The sequence below is a fragment of the Castor canadensis genome, chromosome 9 (assembly GCF_047511655.1).
Source record: "Castor canadensis chromosome 9, mCasCan1.hap1v2, whole genome shotgun sequence".
Taxonomy (NCBI): Eukaryota; Metazoa; Chordata; class Mammalia; order Rodentia; family Castoridae; genus Castor; species Castor canadensis.
In genome coordinates this window covers 15,726,054-15,741,295 of record NC_133394.1, presented here as the reverse complement: position 1 = coordinate 15,741,295, position 15,242 = coordinate 15,726,054, and the positions used below count along the sequence as shown (strand labels likewise).

The following is a 15,242-nucleotide window of genomic DNA, read 5'->3' as shown; positions in this document are numbered from 1 at the left end:
AGAACATATTCCTTTTGAGAGGAGATGTATTTTTGCCCTGATAACTTAAAATCAGTGTTGCTATATTCGCTAAAAGGATTCAGCTTGCTCAAAGCAGTCAGAGTTGAAAAAAAATTAAATTTACTGAGAAGTTTAAAGAGCAACTGAAAAGTTTATGCAGTGTGTTAATAACGATTGTCACTGCACTTTAATTTTCAGCTGTGTTTTCTTTTCTTTTCTCCCTCCCTCCTGCAGTGAGTAGGTGATATTTTTGTAAGCGTGAAAAAAACACCACTATTAATACATTTTCAAAACAAACCATTTTATTTTAAGGAAGTCCATTTCAAAGGACACTACTAACATAATGAAAGCTTTTTTTTTTTCAAATTAGTGTATATTATTTGTACAAAGAAGTTTCATTGTGATAGTTCCGTACATATATGTAATGTGCTTTGATCAAATTCACCCATTCTGTTACTATTTTTTATGCCTCCCATTTTTTTAGCAATTTTTAATGGGCTTCAGGATTCTATTTTTATACATGCATATAAAGTACTGTGGTCCAATTTGTGCTCCCATCATCCTCTCTTTTCTCCCTCCCCACTCCTGCTGGCCTTCCCCAAAAGTCCTCATTTTACATTCATATAATTTTTTTAAAAAGTCAAAATGCTGCTAGAAGAGAGAACACACAGTATTTGTCTTTCTGAGTCTGCCCTATATTGTTTAACATGTTGATCTACAGTTCCTCCCATTTTCCTGCAAATAACATAATTTCATTGTTCTTTGTGGCCGAGTAACACTCCATTGCATATATAGCCCCCATTTCTTATGCATTCATCAGCTGATGGACACCTACGCTGATTCCATAGTTTTGCTGTTGTGAATAGTGCTGCTACAGACATGGGTATGCAGGTGTCTCTATTGTATGTGGACTACATTCCTTCAGATATATGGCCAGAAGAGGTATGGCTGGATAATATGGGAGTTCTATTTTTAATTTTTTGAGGAGCTTCCATACTGAGTGCACTAATTTATATTCCCACCAACAGTATAAAAAGTTTCCTCCCCCTGCATCCTTGCATTTTCACAGTATTAATCCTGCCAATCCATGAACATGGGTGGTTTTTCCATTTTTTAGTATCTTCTTCAATTTCTTTCTTCAGTGGTCTATAGTTTTCACTGTAGAGGTCTTTCACCTTCTTAATTAGGTTTATTCCTAGGTATTTAATTTTTTTTCGAGGCTATTGTAAATGGGATTGTTTTCCCAAGATTTTTTTGGTTTGTTTTGCATAACTTTATGGGAACTGTTCTATTAAATAAGAGGGACTTAATTTGTAATCCTTATTAAGAATGACCTCATTTCCTTATATAATAAAGTGAATTTCCAAGAAAAATCAGAACATTGTCCTCTATGTTACTGTGACATAGTCACCCTTCTTGCCTTGACTCATTTGTCATAGAATTGTCTAGGTATCTGGGATTTCTAGTGATTTCTGAAGATTTTTCTAATCAAATATCTGATGATAATAACATCAGCGATATATGATTACAATACCCCAAACAGTTTCTTAGTGTTTTGTGGGTTACAGAGCACTTGTGTACATAGGCTCAAGTGAGTCACAGTATCTTCATATTTAGATGAGGAAGCTGAGTCTGAATGGTAAGAGCCCAGCTCAGTGTGCACTTTGCGTGATTACTGAAAAAAGTACTTGTGTGAATTTTGATTCATTGAATATTCATTCCTAACTCCTGAACACAGAACACAAACAGCTGAGGGTGCTTATTGTAGTTCATATGGGCTGCCATAATAAAGTGCCATAGACCTTGCAACTTACAAACAACTGAAATTTGTCTTCGACATTTCTGGAAGCTGGATGGCCAAGTTCAGCGCATCAGAATGGTCAAGTTCTAGTGAGGATTCTCTTTCAGGTTGCAGGCTGCTATTTTCTTGGATCCTCATGACAGAAAGAAAGTAAGAGAGCTCCCTGGGGCCCCTTTTAGAGGGCAGTCATCCCATTCACAAGGGCTCCACACTTATGACCTGGTCACCTCCCCAATGCCTTACTTCCTAATACCATCACAGTGGGGATTAGGGCTTCAACATGTGAGTCTAGTGGGGTGGAGGACACAAACATTCAATATATTGCAGTGCCTGACCTTGAGAGTTTGCTCTGGGTCCGTCAGTTGCACAGTGGCCTATAGAGCCCCTCTTCCCACTCCTGCCTGCCCCCTGCTTTTCTTACAGACACCAGAATATTTCCTATGCCTTCCAATTCCTTAACTTTGATGTATGATGATGGTGTTAACAGCTCTCTTTCCCCATGCCCCAAAGGTGGAAGTCCTTATGCTGCGGGCTCCCCAGTCAAGATGGTGAGGCATGAATAACCCTTATTAGTGCAGCATGAGAGGAACTTTAAGAATGGGTGTGTCTGCTTAAACAATGAAGGATGGGACGGTTATTTGAAAGGAAGGGTACTAGTGTCAGGGAGAAGGTAAATTAAGAGGTAAAGGAGGGTGAATATGGTCGAGGTACTTTCAATGAATGTATGAACATGGAACATTGAAACCTGTCAAACTTATTTTAAGAAGGGGGGGTGGAGGATGAGGGAGAATAATGGTACAATATATGCATATATGGAAATGTCACAACAAACCTTCTGTATGACTGTCACATACTCATAACAACATTTAAAAAAATGGGCTAGTCTAGGAGCATTCTTCACCTAGGTCTCTCCTGTGGTCAACGAAGAAAGGGGTACTTTTGAAATCAAAGAGAATCTTGTGGATGAGTTCAGTATAGTGTCTGGAGGTCTGCATATGTATGCAAATGGGAAAAAATTACGTAGTTTTTTTTTTGGTTGCACTGGGGCTTGAACTCAGAGCCTCATGCTTGCAAAGCAGGTGCTCTACTACTTGAGTCATACCTCCAGTCCACTTTGCTCTGGTTATTTTGGAGATGGAGGTCTCCTGAACTAATTGCCTGGACTGGCATTAAACCTTGATCTTCCTGATCTCAGCCTCCCACATAGTGTTACAGGTGTGAGCCACCAGCACCTGACTCTTTTTTGTTTTTAATTGACATAGTACACATTTACAGAGAACAATGTGACATTTCAATACATGTATACAATGTGTAATCATGAGATCAGGGTATTTGACATTTCTATCAGCTTAGACATATATCATTTCTGTGTGTTTGGAACAGATAAAATCTTCTCCACCAGCTATTTTGAAATATTCAATTGACTGTTGCTAACCATACTTATCCTTTTGTGCTATGGAACTTAAGGCATTATTCTTCTTATCCAGCTGTACCCCTGTACCCATTAGTCATCCCTTGTCAGTCTCCCCCTTTCCCTCACTCTTCCCAGGCTCGGGAAAACATTGTTCTACCCTCTCCATCTATGAGATTTGAGGGCGCGCTGTTTTCTCACTCCCTCCCTTGTTAGAGTGAGCTTTCTGTCTCACTCCTGGTTATTATTGAACATAAGTGGGGCTAACTGGGGGCGACTGGAGATTCAGAAAAGACGTAGGATAGACAGACAGACAGAAAGTGGGGTCAGGTGTGTTGACGTCCAATCCTAATTGCGTCTTTTCTGTATCTTTATTCTTTAAGGCCTTACTCCTTGCAGGTCTTTAAAACCTTGCTTCTAAAGTCTTCTTTAAAACCTTGCTTAAAACCTCTTTCCTGAGACTCACACTGTCCCATGTTTGCTCTTGGCTTATCTTTAGCTTCATCACTCTTAAAGTCTTTTGCCCCCAGGCTTTCGGCTTTTCTTTAGCATTCTCTCTTTAGCTGCCTTAAAGCCTCGGTGCTCAGACCTTCAAAGTCTTGGTCCTCTATCTTGCACTATACCCTGGATCTTTGGCTTTTCTTTAGCTTCTAAAGCCTATGTTAAAGTTCTTTGTTTGACTTTCTTTTCTAAGAAAAAGCCTATGTTAAAAGTTCTTGCTTCAGACTTTCTTTCAACCCCTCTTTAGCTATACTTTTCCCTTCAACAATTTCCCTGCAGTTCTTTCCCCTTCAGTAATTCTTTTCCCTTCCAAAAACTTCCCTCACCAAAAAGCCCAAAGCAAAAGAACCAAGCCAAAGCCCAAAAAACCCTCCAAAGCAAAAGCCAAAATCAAAAAGCAAAAGCCCCAGCCCTCCTTCAATGCCTTTTATAAACAATGGCAACAGGGTGGAGCAGAGGCTCTTGGGAGGGAGGGACTTGACATTGTAACAGGAGAAACCTGTGTTCCTGCTTCTTGGAATGTAAACTTAGGAGATGCAGCTGTTCTGCTTTTTTCTGTTTCATGGCCTGGGCTGTGCCTATCTTGGCCTACAGGTAAAAGCAATTAAGCTGCATCTCACCTTGCTTATGTCCAGTTCTCATAGGCTTTTCATAATCCACTGTCTACAAGAGATCACTTGCATTTTGTGTGTGTGTGTGTGTGGTACTAGGGTTTGAACTCAGGGCTTTCACCTTGAGCCACTCCACTCATCTTTTTTTGTGATGGGTTTTTTGAACCCATCACATCTTGGGTTTCAAGAACTATTTGCCTGGGCTGGCTTTGAACCATGATCCTCATGATCTTTGCCTCCTGAGTAGCTAAGATTACAGGCATGAGTCACTGGCGCCCAGCAACTTGAATTTTTATTTTCACTTATCCACAACTTAAAATCTGCATTTCCTTCAATTACAAATACAGTCAATGCATCTTGATGGTGTTAGCAATAACTTCTGTCACCAATAAAAATCACAGACATTTTCAAATCATATTATAATTGCTGGCAGATCTCTCAAAATACCACCCCTCTTCATTACTACATTGAAATTATGATAGCTATTTTTCCTGCCTGTAGAACTTATTATTTAATGTATCAGTAAAGACTATATATATTGATTCATCACAATTTGTTTTTAAAAATATTTGGATAACTGTACTTTAATATACTTAGTGTTCAAATAATTCTGTGCATTTGAAAATGTATTTAAGAATATTATTCACTAGACTTCCAAAGGGGTCATGACCCCCAAAAGATTAAGAACTCCAGTATCAGCAGACCCTGGCATGAGAGTTAGTCACAGAGGTGGGACTGATGGTGTGGCATTCACTGAGAAGATATTCTTTATTCAGAAATTTCATGATATTGCAGTAATATTGGTTAGCAATATTGATATTAGAAGAGTTCCCAACTTGTGCTTTATTCCAAAATATGAGAGGCTCAGTTCCAAAATATGAGGAGTAGTAGGTTAAACTATTAAACTATTTCAGTCAACAAATTAAAGTGCTTTCTTGGGAGCCTAACTAGAAAAGTTCAGCTGATCTGTTGACTCACAGACCTTGGCATCTTGACAAGTATGTCCCCCCTTTGGTAAAACTCTAAAGCTCATCCACTGGCTTAGTGTCTCACTTTTTTTTTTTTTTAATGTGCTGTGTGTTGTGGGGTGGGATGACTTCTTTCTTTAAATGTCACTTTATTTATTCATTTTTCTCCACATGTCAACATTTCTCTTTGGAGAGATCAAAAGATATAAATTATTATTGATGCATTTATATTGAATGCTTTTATTTGGCCTTGTATACATCCTAAGTACCCACAGAAGGTATCAGATTAATGACTCTGGAGACTAAAGTCTTCTGTTTATCTACTTATTTGGGAAACCGAAGATCTTGGATCATTCAATATAAACTTGTCTGCCCTATGTAGCCAATTGCCTCAAACTTGACCCAGGAAACTCCAGAACTTCATCCATGATTCTATAATAGCGTCATTTTAAATTCTTGTGTAAGAAGGTCTTTCCTTCCCTTTCCCCCCTCATCCTTAAACTTTCTCCCCTGGGAACACCAGGAAGTTGCAGATTGCTTTTCTGAGAATTTCCCTCTTCTGTTTTAGACCTTAATACTTAAGGTAGCAATCTCCTTTCTCATCTTTCCAAAATTCACTTTGTTCTTCTCCTTACCTCTTCTCTTTCCCTGTGTATTTATTTTGCTCTATGTTAGTGGTACTTAGCAATTGCTTCCTAAACTAAACAGAAAAGTAGGTGCAAAGGTTTCCAGTAGTTTTCTGTGAAGTTCTTCCCTCATAATCTGATACAGGAGGAGGAAACCCTGGTCCTGCCAGCCCCATTTCTACCAGAACAACTTTTATGCACTATGTCTGTCTGAATACCCTAGTAAAATTTCATTTGAACAAAGTGTTCTGTGGGTAAAGGATTTGGAAACCACTGAACTTGAGAGTGTTCTTGGCGTGGGTTGCCACTATATTTTCACCTTGTCAAGGGATGACTTTGAGTGTTCAGTTATCCAATTATGTAAACCACAACAAATGTGTGGTAATAGCTACTCTGTTGACCCCTGAGGCCATATAGATATGTGGCCAGAAGGACAGAGGAGTATAGATAGTTAGCTGTTTTGTAGTCTTTGACTGGGTTGATTAGTTCCTCCATCCATGTTTATCAGGGATTTCAGAATGTGACCCTAACTGGACATAGAGTTTTGCAGATACAATCAAGTTAAGATGAGGTTCGAATGAGTTGCCTGAAACCACTGAAGCTACAAGGGCATGGGATGGTTTCTCCTTCATATTCTGACACACCTTGATTTTAGACTTCTAGCATCTAGACAAATTTCTATAGTTTTAAGCCATCCAGTTTCTGAATTTGTTATGGCAGCCCTTTAACAGTTTCTTCCTGGTCCCTTGGTCCTCTTCATGATGTCTTTCCCCTCCATTCATGAATACAGTTCTCTATATATCCCTCCTCTGCCCTCTGTTAGTATTCTTTCTCAGTTGTTTAAATCTTGGGCTGTACTTACCAGTTTCACCTTGAAGGGGTCTTGGCTTTGAAATCTCATTTCCATTGAGTGAAAGTAATTTCCAACCTCTCTCAAAGCTTGGGCGAGGGCCATTGCTTAGTCATAGAAGCTTTATGGTGTCTTTCTGAAATTGCCTGCTAGGAGTGGACACTTTATCCTTCCCCTTCATTAAGCTGGTTCTGGTAGTGAGGAGCCCTGAGTAAGGAAACAGAGGATAAATTTTGTAGATTGTGCTTACTCTATGCGTTTCTTAGGTTAATTGGAATACTAGGAGTAAAAAACCTAGAGGTGTGAAGGAATTAACACTTTTTGGACTAACCATTAGCTAGTAAAGGAATGGGAGTTGAGAGATAAATACTGCAGCTTCTTGTTCTTTGGTGAACAATTCAGAGATGCATTTACATTGTTTCTGACTTTGTGAGTGAGTGAGTGTGTGTGTACTGGTATTTGACCTCCAGGCCTCATGCTTGCTAGGCAAGTGCTCTACCACTTGAGCCACTGCACCAGTCCTACATTGTTCCTGAAAAAATTCACAATATGATTGAGCCTTATTTGCCCATCAGATTAAAATGTACCTTTTACCCAAGTCTTTCTTTTGGTTTCTCTTTCCTGCCCCATTACTCTGTTTCCTGAGATCACTTCCCAATTTGACTACCTTCACTTGCTCTCAAGTCTGTGTCTAAGACAGGGGTGCTATAAATGTTCCCACCAAAACTCATGTTGAAATTTAATCCTCATCATGAAGTATTAGAGGATACAAACTTAGTCTGAGGATACTTAAGGGTGGGACTTTTAGGTGGTAATAAGATTAAGTGAGGCTATAAGGGTGAGGCACTAATCCAATGGGACAGTGGCTTTATAGGAAGAGGACTCTTGCATGTACTGTCTCACCATGTGCTGCCTTTTACTCTCTTGAGGATTCTGCGGAGAGTCCTCACCACCAACAAGAAAGACCTCAACAGATTTGGCCACCTCAGCTTGAACTTCCCAGCCTTCAGAATTGTGAGATGAATAAACCTTTATTCTTTGTAAACTGCTCAGTGTGTGTTACTCAGTTATAGTAACAGAAAACAGATTTATGACAAGTGGCTTGAGAAAGTAGACAGTAAGTTGGGATTATGCAGAAGATTTGGATTATTCAGCAGGCAGACTGCAACAAGGACTCCATTGTTGGTGGTAGTAATATGATAACTAAAAGACTGAGAAAGTCACAGCAAGGTAGGCCAGGAACCCTAGAACAATGACTGCCCACTAGGCAGGAATGGACCACTTCCATAGCCTCTGCCATGTTTACTGTTTAACTAGGAAAAAGCTGGGGAGTGTGTGGCCTTGGAATGAATGCTGTGATAGATGTCAAGGCTGTCAGCTAATGATACTCTTCACAGTGATTTCTTTCTTCAAAGGAGATCTGAATGGTACAGTCCTACAGCTGGACTCCTGGAGTCCATTCTACATGGAACTGGTTTCTCTGATCTCACTGGTGATGATGGAATTAAGAATATCAGAGGTCAGGTAGCACTGCTTAACCATCAGAGGCATGGTGCATACAAATTGCATGCCAGGCAGAAAGACCAGAGTTGTGTACAGGGCACTGAAACCTGAAAAGATCTGGGCAATGTCTTAGACCATGGTTTTCTTGGGGGAATGAGATAAAGAGTGACTTAGAGCATTGCTTGACTTTATAATCAGAAAAAAATCAAGAAAGCTAGTATCAGCTACCATATTGGAAAATTGCAGCCTTTTGTCGAATGTCCATGTCTTAGTCAATTCTCATTCAGAGACCACCAACTGAGGGTGAGGTTGTATCCCCTTAAGGAAGGAACCTTCAATGTCATTGCAAGCATACACAATAAATAGTGCCCCCATCCTACCTCAAAGGGATCTGTGACTAGCAGAATAGTTGTACACCATAGAATGGAGACTTCTGAGAATTACTGGATATAGGATATGAATTGGCACTGGTATCAGGGAATCTGAAAATGCCCTCATGGCTTCTTACCGTGAAGACATAGTAATCAGGTGATAAATGAGTCCTGGTCCAGGTCTCTCTTCCAATATGTACAATGGCTCCACAGACTCAGGCTGTGATCACATCCCTGGTCCTATTGTACATAACTGGGGTTGATATTTGAGCTACTGAAAGAATGCTCACTTTGTTTCTCTGACCTGTGAATTAAGCACAACCATGGTAGAAAGGATCAATTGGGTGAGTGAAACCACTTGACTTGTGCTATTCTGAAATACTGTTGTCTCTGAAATTGTTTCTTCCAGCTAGGAAAAGAAGTCAGAGCAGTAGTGCATCCTGGGTGGAATTTCAGAAATTAATACTGAATACAGATGAGGTAGCCTTAATTGTATCTCTATCAGTTGACTTCTATCATCCCTAAAAAAAAATAAGTAGATGGATCAAAATGGGTGATGGTGAACTTAGCCAAACGGTAGTCCCCAACACAATTCCTTTTTTTTTTCTTGGAAGCACTGGAGCTTGAACTCAGAGCTTCACACTTGCTACTCTGCCAGCACTCCAACATAGTATTGTAGGTCTGGGTCTAGACTCTGGTATTTGGTATATGGCTTTTTATCTGGTAAGTGTTTTCTTTTGTTGTCTGGAAAGAGAATCAAAGCAGAGAACATTTATGCAGGAAAGACAGAAAAATATGTTCTTGCTGAAAGGTCATGTTAACTCTGCTTTCTGTCACAGTGTAATAGGAAGGAACTTTGAGCATCTTGATATTTCACAGTGTATTCCATGTTATCTACTATGTTGATGATATCATATTATCTGGGTTGGTACATGGGAAATGGGAAGTATTCTGGATAGCTTGGCAAGACCCATGGGTGTCATGGCTTGGGAGATAAATACAGTGACTTAAGGGCCTACCATATTTATGAAATTTTTAGGGACTCAATGATTTTGGATTATGCAGGAATAGTCCTTTTTAAGGCAGTGTGTAAGTTATTGAACTTTGAACTTCAAAGAGTACAAGTAGCTATGGACTTCTTTGGGTTTTGGAGGTGGTATGTATTATATAGGACAGTACTTCTCTGACCCATTTTGAGTGACATTGATTGGAGAAGAGGGCTCAAAAGCAACTCTAGACTGTAGTGCAGGCTGCTTTACTTCTCAGGTCACAAGACCAGGTATATCCAATAGAATTAGGAGTAATCATGGTGGATGGGATGGTGTGTGAAGTTTCTGGAAAGCCCCAATAAGAACATTAAAGGGAAGACCTTTAGAATTAGACAAATGTAATTTCTATATCAGAGAATACTCACCATTTGGAAATCAGCTTCTAGAATGTTACTGCAATAGACACCAAGTGCCTGACAAAGAAGTATCAAATAATAATGGACTTCTGTTATGAGTTTGATTCTCCAAGTGGCAATTTGAGAAGGTGAAATTACAGTATTGTGTAGTAGAAAAAGTACATTTGGGAGCTGGTCAGAGGGTACAAATTACAGGGATAGATGGTCCTGACCCCATGTCACCTAACTTCTCTTGCACGCATATGTTTCCCAAGCTCATCCCAATGGACTTCTTGAGGAGTTCCCTATGACTGAGAGAGGAGAAAAATATTCAGTCTGGTCCATGGTGGACTGGTTCAGTACATTGGTGATATCTGCAAATGGGCTGTAGCCACACATTGTCATGGTAGTGCCCTGAAGGGCAATATGAAGTGAAATCCTTCCAGTGAGCAGATCTTTAAACAGCATGTCTCTGTCAATTTGATGTGACAAAAGTGATGTGAGCATTGACAATGACCTGTGTTGGGGCCCTGAAAGGAACAAGATTGAAAGACTGAAGTGAAGGAGAGATGGGTAAGAAGACAGTGGATGGACTTATGAGAGCAGATACAAAAATCTTTGTGCTCAGAAGAGTGTCTGCTAGGGAGCATCTGTGGCAGAGGGGGCACAGGCAATAAAGTGGGTACAAAATGACGTGTACCATGGGAGTCAGCCTCTGCCAGTGCTGCTGCTACAGGTCCATGAATGGAGCAGCCATGTGTTTCCATTTTTTTCTGCCATTTAACAAACAATTCAAAAAGTAGGGGTTTAAAACAACAATGGTTGTGTGGACTAAATAGGTGGTTCTTCTGCACTATGGGCTCTGTATGGGCTGGGGCTATTGGGTGGGGAGCCAGGGAACTGCTCTAGAAAGATTCTGATTTAGCCCACTTGGACTTCCTCAGGTCCTAGCTTTCCTGGAGGTTAAGGCAGACATTTCATCAGGTGGCTGGCATTCCATGCATGAAAATAGAAGTTATGGGCATCTCGCTGTTAACCAGCCATCCCAAAACACAGTGACTCACTGCAAAAATGATTGTTTTTCATCCTCTCTTTGGTCAGGAATTTGGACTAGGCTGAGATGGATGGTTATTCTCATGTGATGCCAGACACTCTATTATTTGGTGGCTTGTCTGGTCTTGTAGGTCTAGGAAGTCTTCACTCATATGTCTAATACTCCAGTGCTTCAGTGGTCTTCTGTGTGACCTTTCTTTTAGTTCTGGTTCAGGTCTATCATTCAGTTACTTGGCCCAAGGGTTTGTACAGTTGAATATACATTTACTCCCTCCACAGGGTTTTTGCTATTGCTAGCAGAAACAACTTACAACTTACTGTACCTAACATGGATCCTCCATGTTAGACACGTAACATTGCCTTAGTCCAAGGGGCTCATTATTGAGGCAGAAGATGTGACCATGGGCTCATGATGAAAAGTTCCATGAGACTTACAATATACCATGTCACTTGGAAAGAATAGCCTGATAAAATGTTGCAGTGACTTATTAAGGATTCAGTTAAGATGAGATCTTGGAGACAACCCCTGTGGTCTCAGGGCACTGTCTTCCAGTTCTGAGACAGATCCTCACCAGGGTCAGACATGGCTAACTTCAGCACTAAATAGACCTGCAATGCCTTTCCTTTCTTCTCTCCCTTCTGTCTCTCTTACTCTGATTTCTGGAGTTATCTTTCTAGGGCCCATACTACTTTCTGCTATTGTGAAAAAAAGGAAATTAACACTTTTAGCATATGAGTTGCCTTTTAGATTATTTTTGGGTAAATTCCCAAAATTTGAATTGTTGGATTAATAGGTATTATGTATCACATTTAAGAGTTTTGCCAAAACTGTCCATTGAAAATAATGTACCAACTTGTGTTATTTTTAGAAAAAATATATCATTATGCCTTTCTTTCTTTGTTATTTTTCATTTCTGAACATTGCAAGAAAAAAGTTCGTGAAGTCTCTTGTTTATTTTAGAAGTCATAAGTAGGAGTGACATGAAGCAATGGCTCTTAGACCATTTCATCAGCTAAGTCCACTAGTCTCTGAGCATATACCCAGAAACAGCTAAGCACAGTTGTCCACCAAAAGAAAATTCTCAGAAAAAGTTAATGTTCAGGAAAGCCCCAGGACTCTGAATATGATGATAAATTATCTCAATAGAATTTCAGTGGGTCTTAGAGGGCAAATAAAAATCTTGCCTTACTTAAGTGCTTTACTAGGTAGTAAAGTATTAGCCAAAACTTTTGCCTTTCAGTAGGGTGGTGTTTGTGAATATGTTCATGTGTGCAGCAAAAAGTATTAAGTTAACCCCAGAAAATTCCTTTTTTTCCCCTTCAGATTTATACTATTCATTTATCTCTCTATAAACCACATCCTTTGCTGAAGAAATTGGGCCTTAAAAATAGTTGACTTCCTGGTAAAGCAGTGTTCCTTTCTGCAGTGAGAAACTCCACCAACTTTGAGCTCTGACAACTTAATTCATATCAGGGAGTTATTTTTAAAATGGGTTCAAATAAGAAATCATGTGAAATTTTAAGGGAAGTGCACAAGTACCCTACTAGTTTTATTTTAGTGTTTCCAAACTTGAGCTTTATCTCCTACTAAGGTTAATTTTAAAACTAGTATGTCACTCACATATTTCTGATTATTAAACATTTGTCATTTTATTACAAAATAGGTTTTGGTTCAAATGGACATCTATTTTTTCTTTTCCCCAAGGTCTCAATTTGATGGAAGACCTACTTCACAATATAATAAAACAAAGAATTGCTGGAAAGTGAGGAAAGATTCCACAGAAGACCAGAAGGTCTGGAGAATTATTGAATGATAGAAAGCTGAATATGTAGTCAGGTGTGGTGGTACACATCTGTAATCCCAGCATTCAGGAGCTAGAGGCAGGAGGAAGGTGAGTTTGAGCCAGCCTGGGCTAGATAGTGAATTCCAGGCCTGGGATACATAGCAAGATTCTAACTTCCCTGTCTCCCTGTACCCTCTATCCCAAAAGGAAAGTAAGGAAAACAGAAGAATGAAAATGAAAAATAAAACAATGAAAATGGTAAGGAATTTAAGAGTATTTACTGGTAAGAGAATGGAACACAACAAAAGAGACAATAACAGAGTGAAGAAACCATCTGTAGGTTGGGAGAAAATACCTGTAAGCTATTCATCTGACTGGGGGTTAATATCTAGACTATATAAGGAACTCAAGCAATGAAATAACAAAAAACCTAATAATCCAGTTAAAAAGTGGACACAGGACTTAAACTGACATTTTTCAAAGAAGGAGTGCAAATGGCCAATGGGTATTTGAAAAAATGTCCAACATCACTTATCACCAGGGAAATGTAAATCAAAACCTTACCCAATTGGAATGGCTACAATAAAAAGACAAAAATAACAATTGCTGTCATGGACATGGAGAAGCTGGAACTTCTGTACTCTGTTACTGAGAATGTAAATTGGTACAGATATTATGGAAAATAGTATGGAGGCTCTGAAAAAATTACAAATAGACATGTCACCCATGATCTAGCATTCCCATTACTGGGTACTTATCCAAAGGAAATGGAATTAGTATGTTGAAGAAATATCTGCACCCATCAAGATATGGAATCAACAAGTGAATGAATAAATAAATATGGTTTGTGTATGCAATGGAATACTATTTAATTTTAAAAAATAAAATCCTGGAATTTTATGCAGCCATGAAGAAGAACAAAATGTTATCATTCGCTGGTAAATGGATGGAACTGGAGAACATCATTCTGAGTGAGGTTAGCCTGGCCCAAAAGACCAAAAATCATATGTTCTCCCTCATATGTGGACATTAGATCAAGGGCAAACACAACAATGGGATTGGACTTTGAGCACATGACAAAAGCGAGAGCACACAAGGGAGGGTGAGGATAGGTAAGACACCTAAAAAACTAGCTAACATTTGTTGCCCTTAACGCAGAGAAACTAAAGCAGATACCTTAAAAGTAACTGAGGCCAATAGGAAAAGGGGACCAGGAACTAGAGAAAAGGTTATCAAAAAGAATTAACCTAGAAGGTAACACACACGCACAGGAAATCAATGTGAGTCAATGCCCTGTATAGCTATCCTTATCTCAACCAGGAACCCTTGTTCCTTCCTATTATTGCTTATACTCTCTCTACAACAAAATTAGAGATAAGGGCAAAATAGTTTCTGCTGGGTATTGAAGGGGTGGGGGGGAGAGGGAAGGAGTGGAGTGGGTGGTAAGGGAGGGGGTGGGGGCAGGGGGGAGAAATGACCCAAGCTTTGTATGCACATATGAGTAATAAAATTAAAAAAAATAAAAAATAAAAAAAAAAAAACCAATTGCACTATGAAAAAAAAAAATCCTGGGGGCTGGAGGAGTGGGTCAAGTGGTAGAGCACCTGGCTAGCAAGCATGAGGCCCTGTATTCTAACCCCAGTACCACTGAAAAATAATGAAATCCTGGTGGGGCGTGATGGCTCACACCTGTCGTTGTAGCTACTCAGAAGGCAGAGATAGGGTTTGAGGCCAGTTTGGACAAAAAGTTTGAGAGACCCCCATCTCAACCATACCCATATGCTAAATTCCATGATTTGATCTTTACATACTATACACATATCAAAATACTGCACTACATCCCATAAATATGTACAATTATCATGTGCTAATTAAAAACAAAATAGAACTTGCAACAAAGACATAAAACCTGGGAAAGTGCCCACCCAAGAGTTAAAGCCATCCTCACAGGTCTGCCACCTGTCTGGTTGCACAGGGCCTGGTGGCTAGAAGGTCTCCTTGCTCAGTTTATACTCTGCTGTTGTCTCAAAATTCTTAATTTTTGGAAAAGGGGGGCTGCACCTATTTTTCACCAAGGCCTACAAACTACATACCTGGTCCTATCTGTCAGTCAGTACTGATCTTCCCCTGAAAAGTGCAGTTGCTCATGGCAGGCTTTGTCCACAGGCCCATGTTATTGACATTATTGACAACTTTTAACCAACAGTTCGCTGCCATGAGGCCTCTGGAGATTGCTCATGCCTGAGAAAAAAGCAACAGAGAGTTTAAGATAACACTAACCTTCTCAAACAAAACAAAGAAGAGAAGAGAAGGGGAGGAGAAAGTTTCCTGGGTGTAAAATACACTAAAGGTCTTCATAACTGGACATTTGTATGGGTT

The 15,242-nt window shown here is 39.6% G+C and overlaps 1 long non-coding RNA gene across 2 annotated transcripts in view; it reads left to right on the top strand.

Annotated features, from left to right (window-relative positions):
• The window catches only part of LOC141410834 (uncharacterized), a 66,380-nt gene extending 52,124 nt beyond the window's left edge, over positions 1–14,256 (top strand). For both annotated transcript variants that reach the window (XR_012435591.1, XR_012435592.1), the window contains one exon: positions 12,785–14,256. This is a non-coding gene — a long non-coding RNA (uncharacterized lncRNA). The remainder of the gene's footprint in view (positions 1–12,784) is intronic.
• The last annotated feature ends 986 nt before the right edge of the window (positions 14,257–15,242 follow it).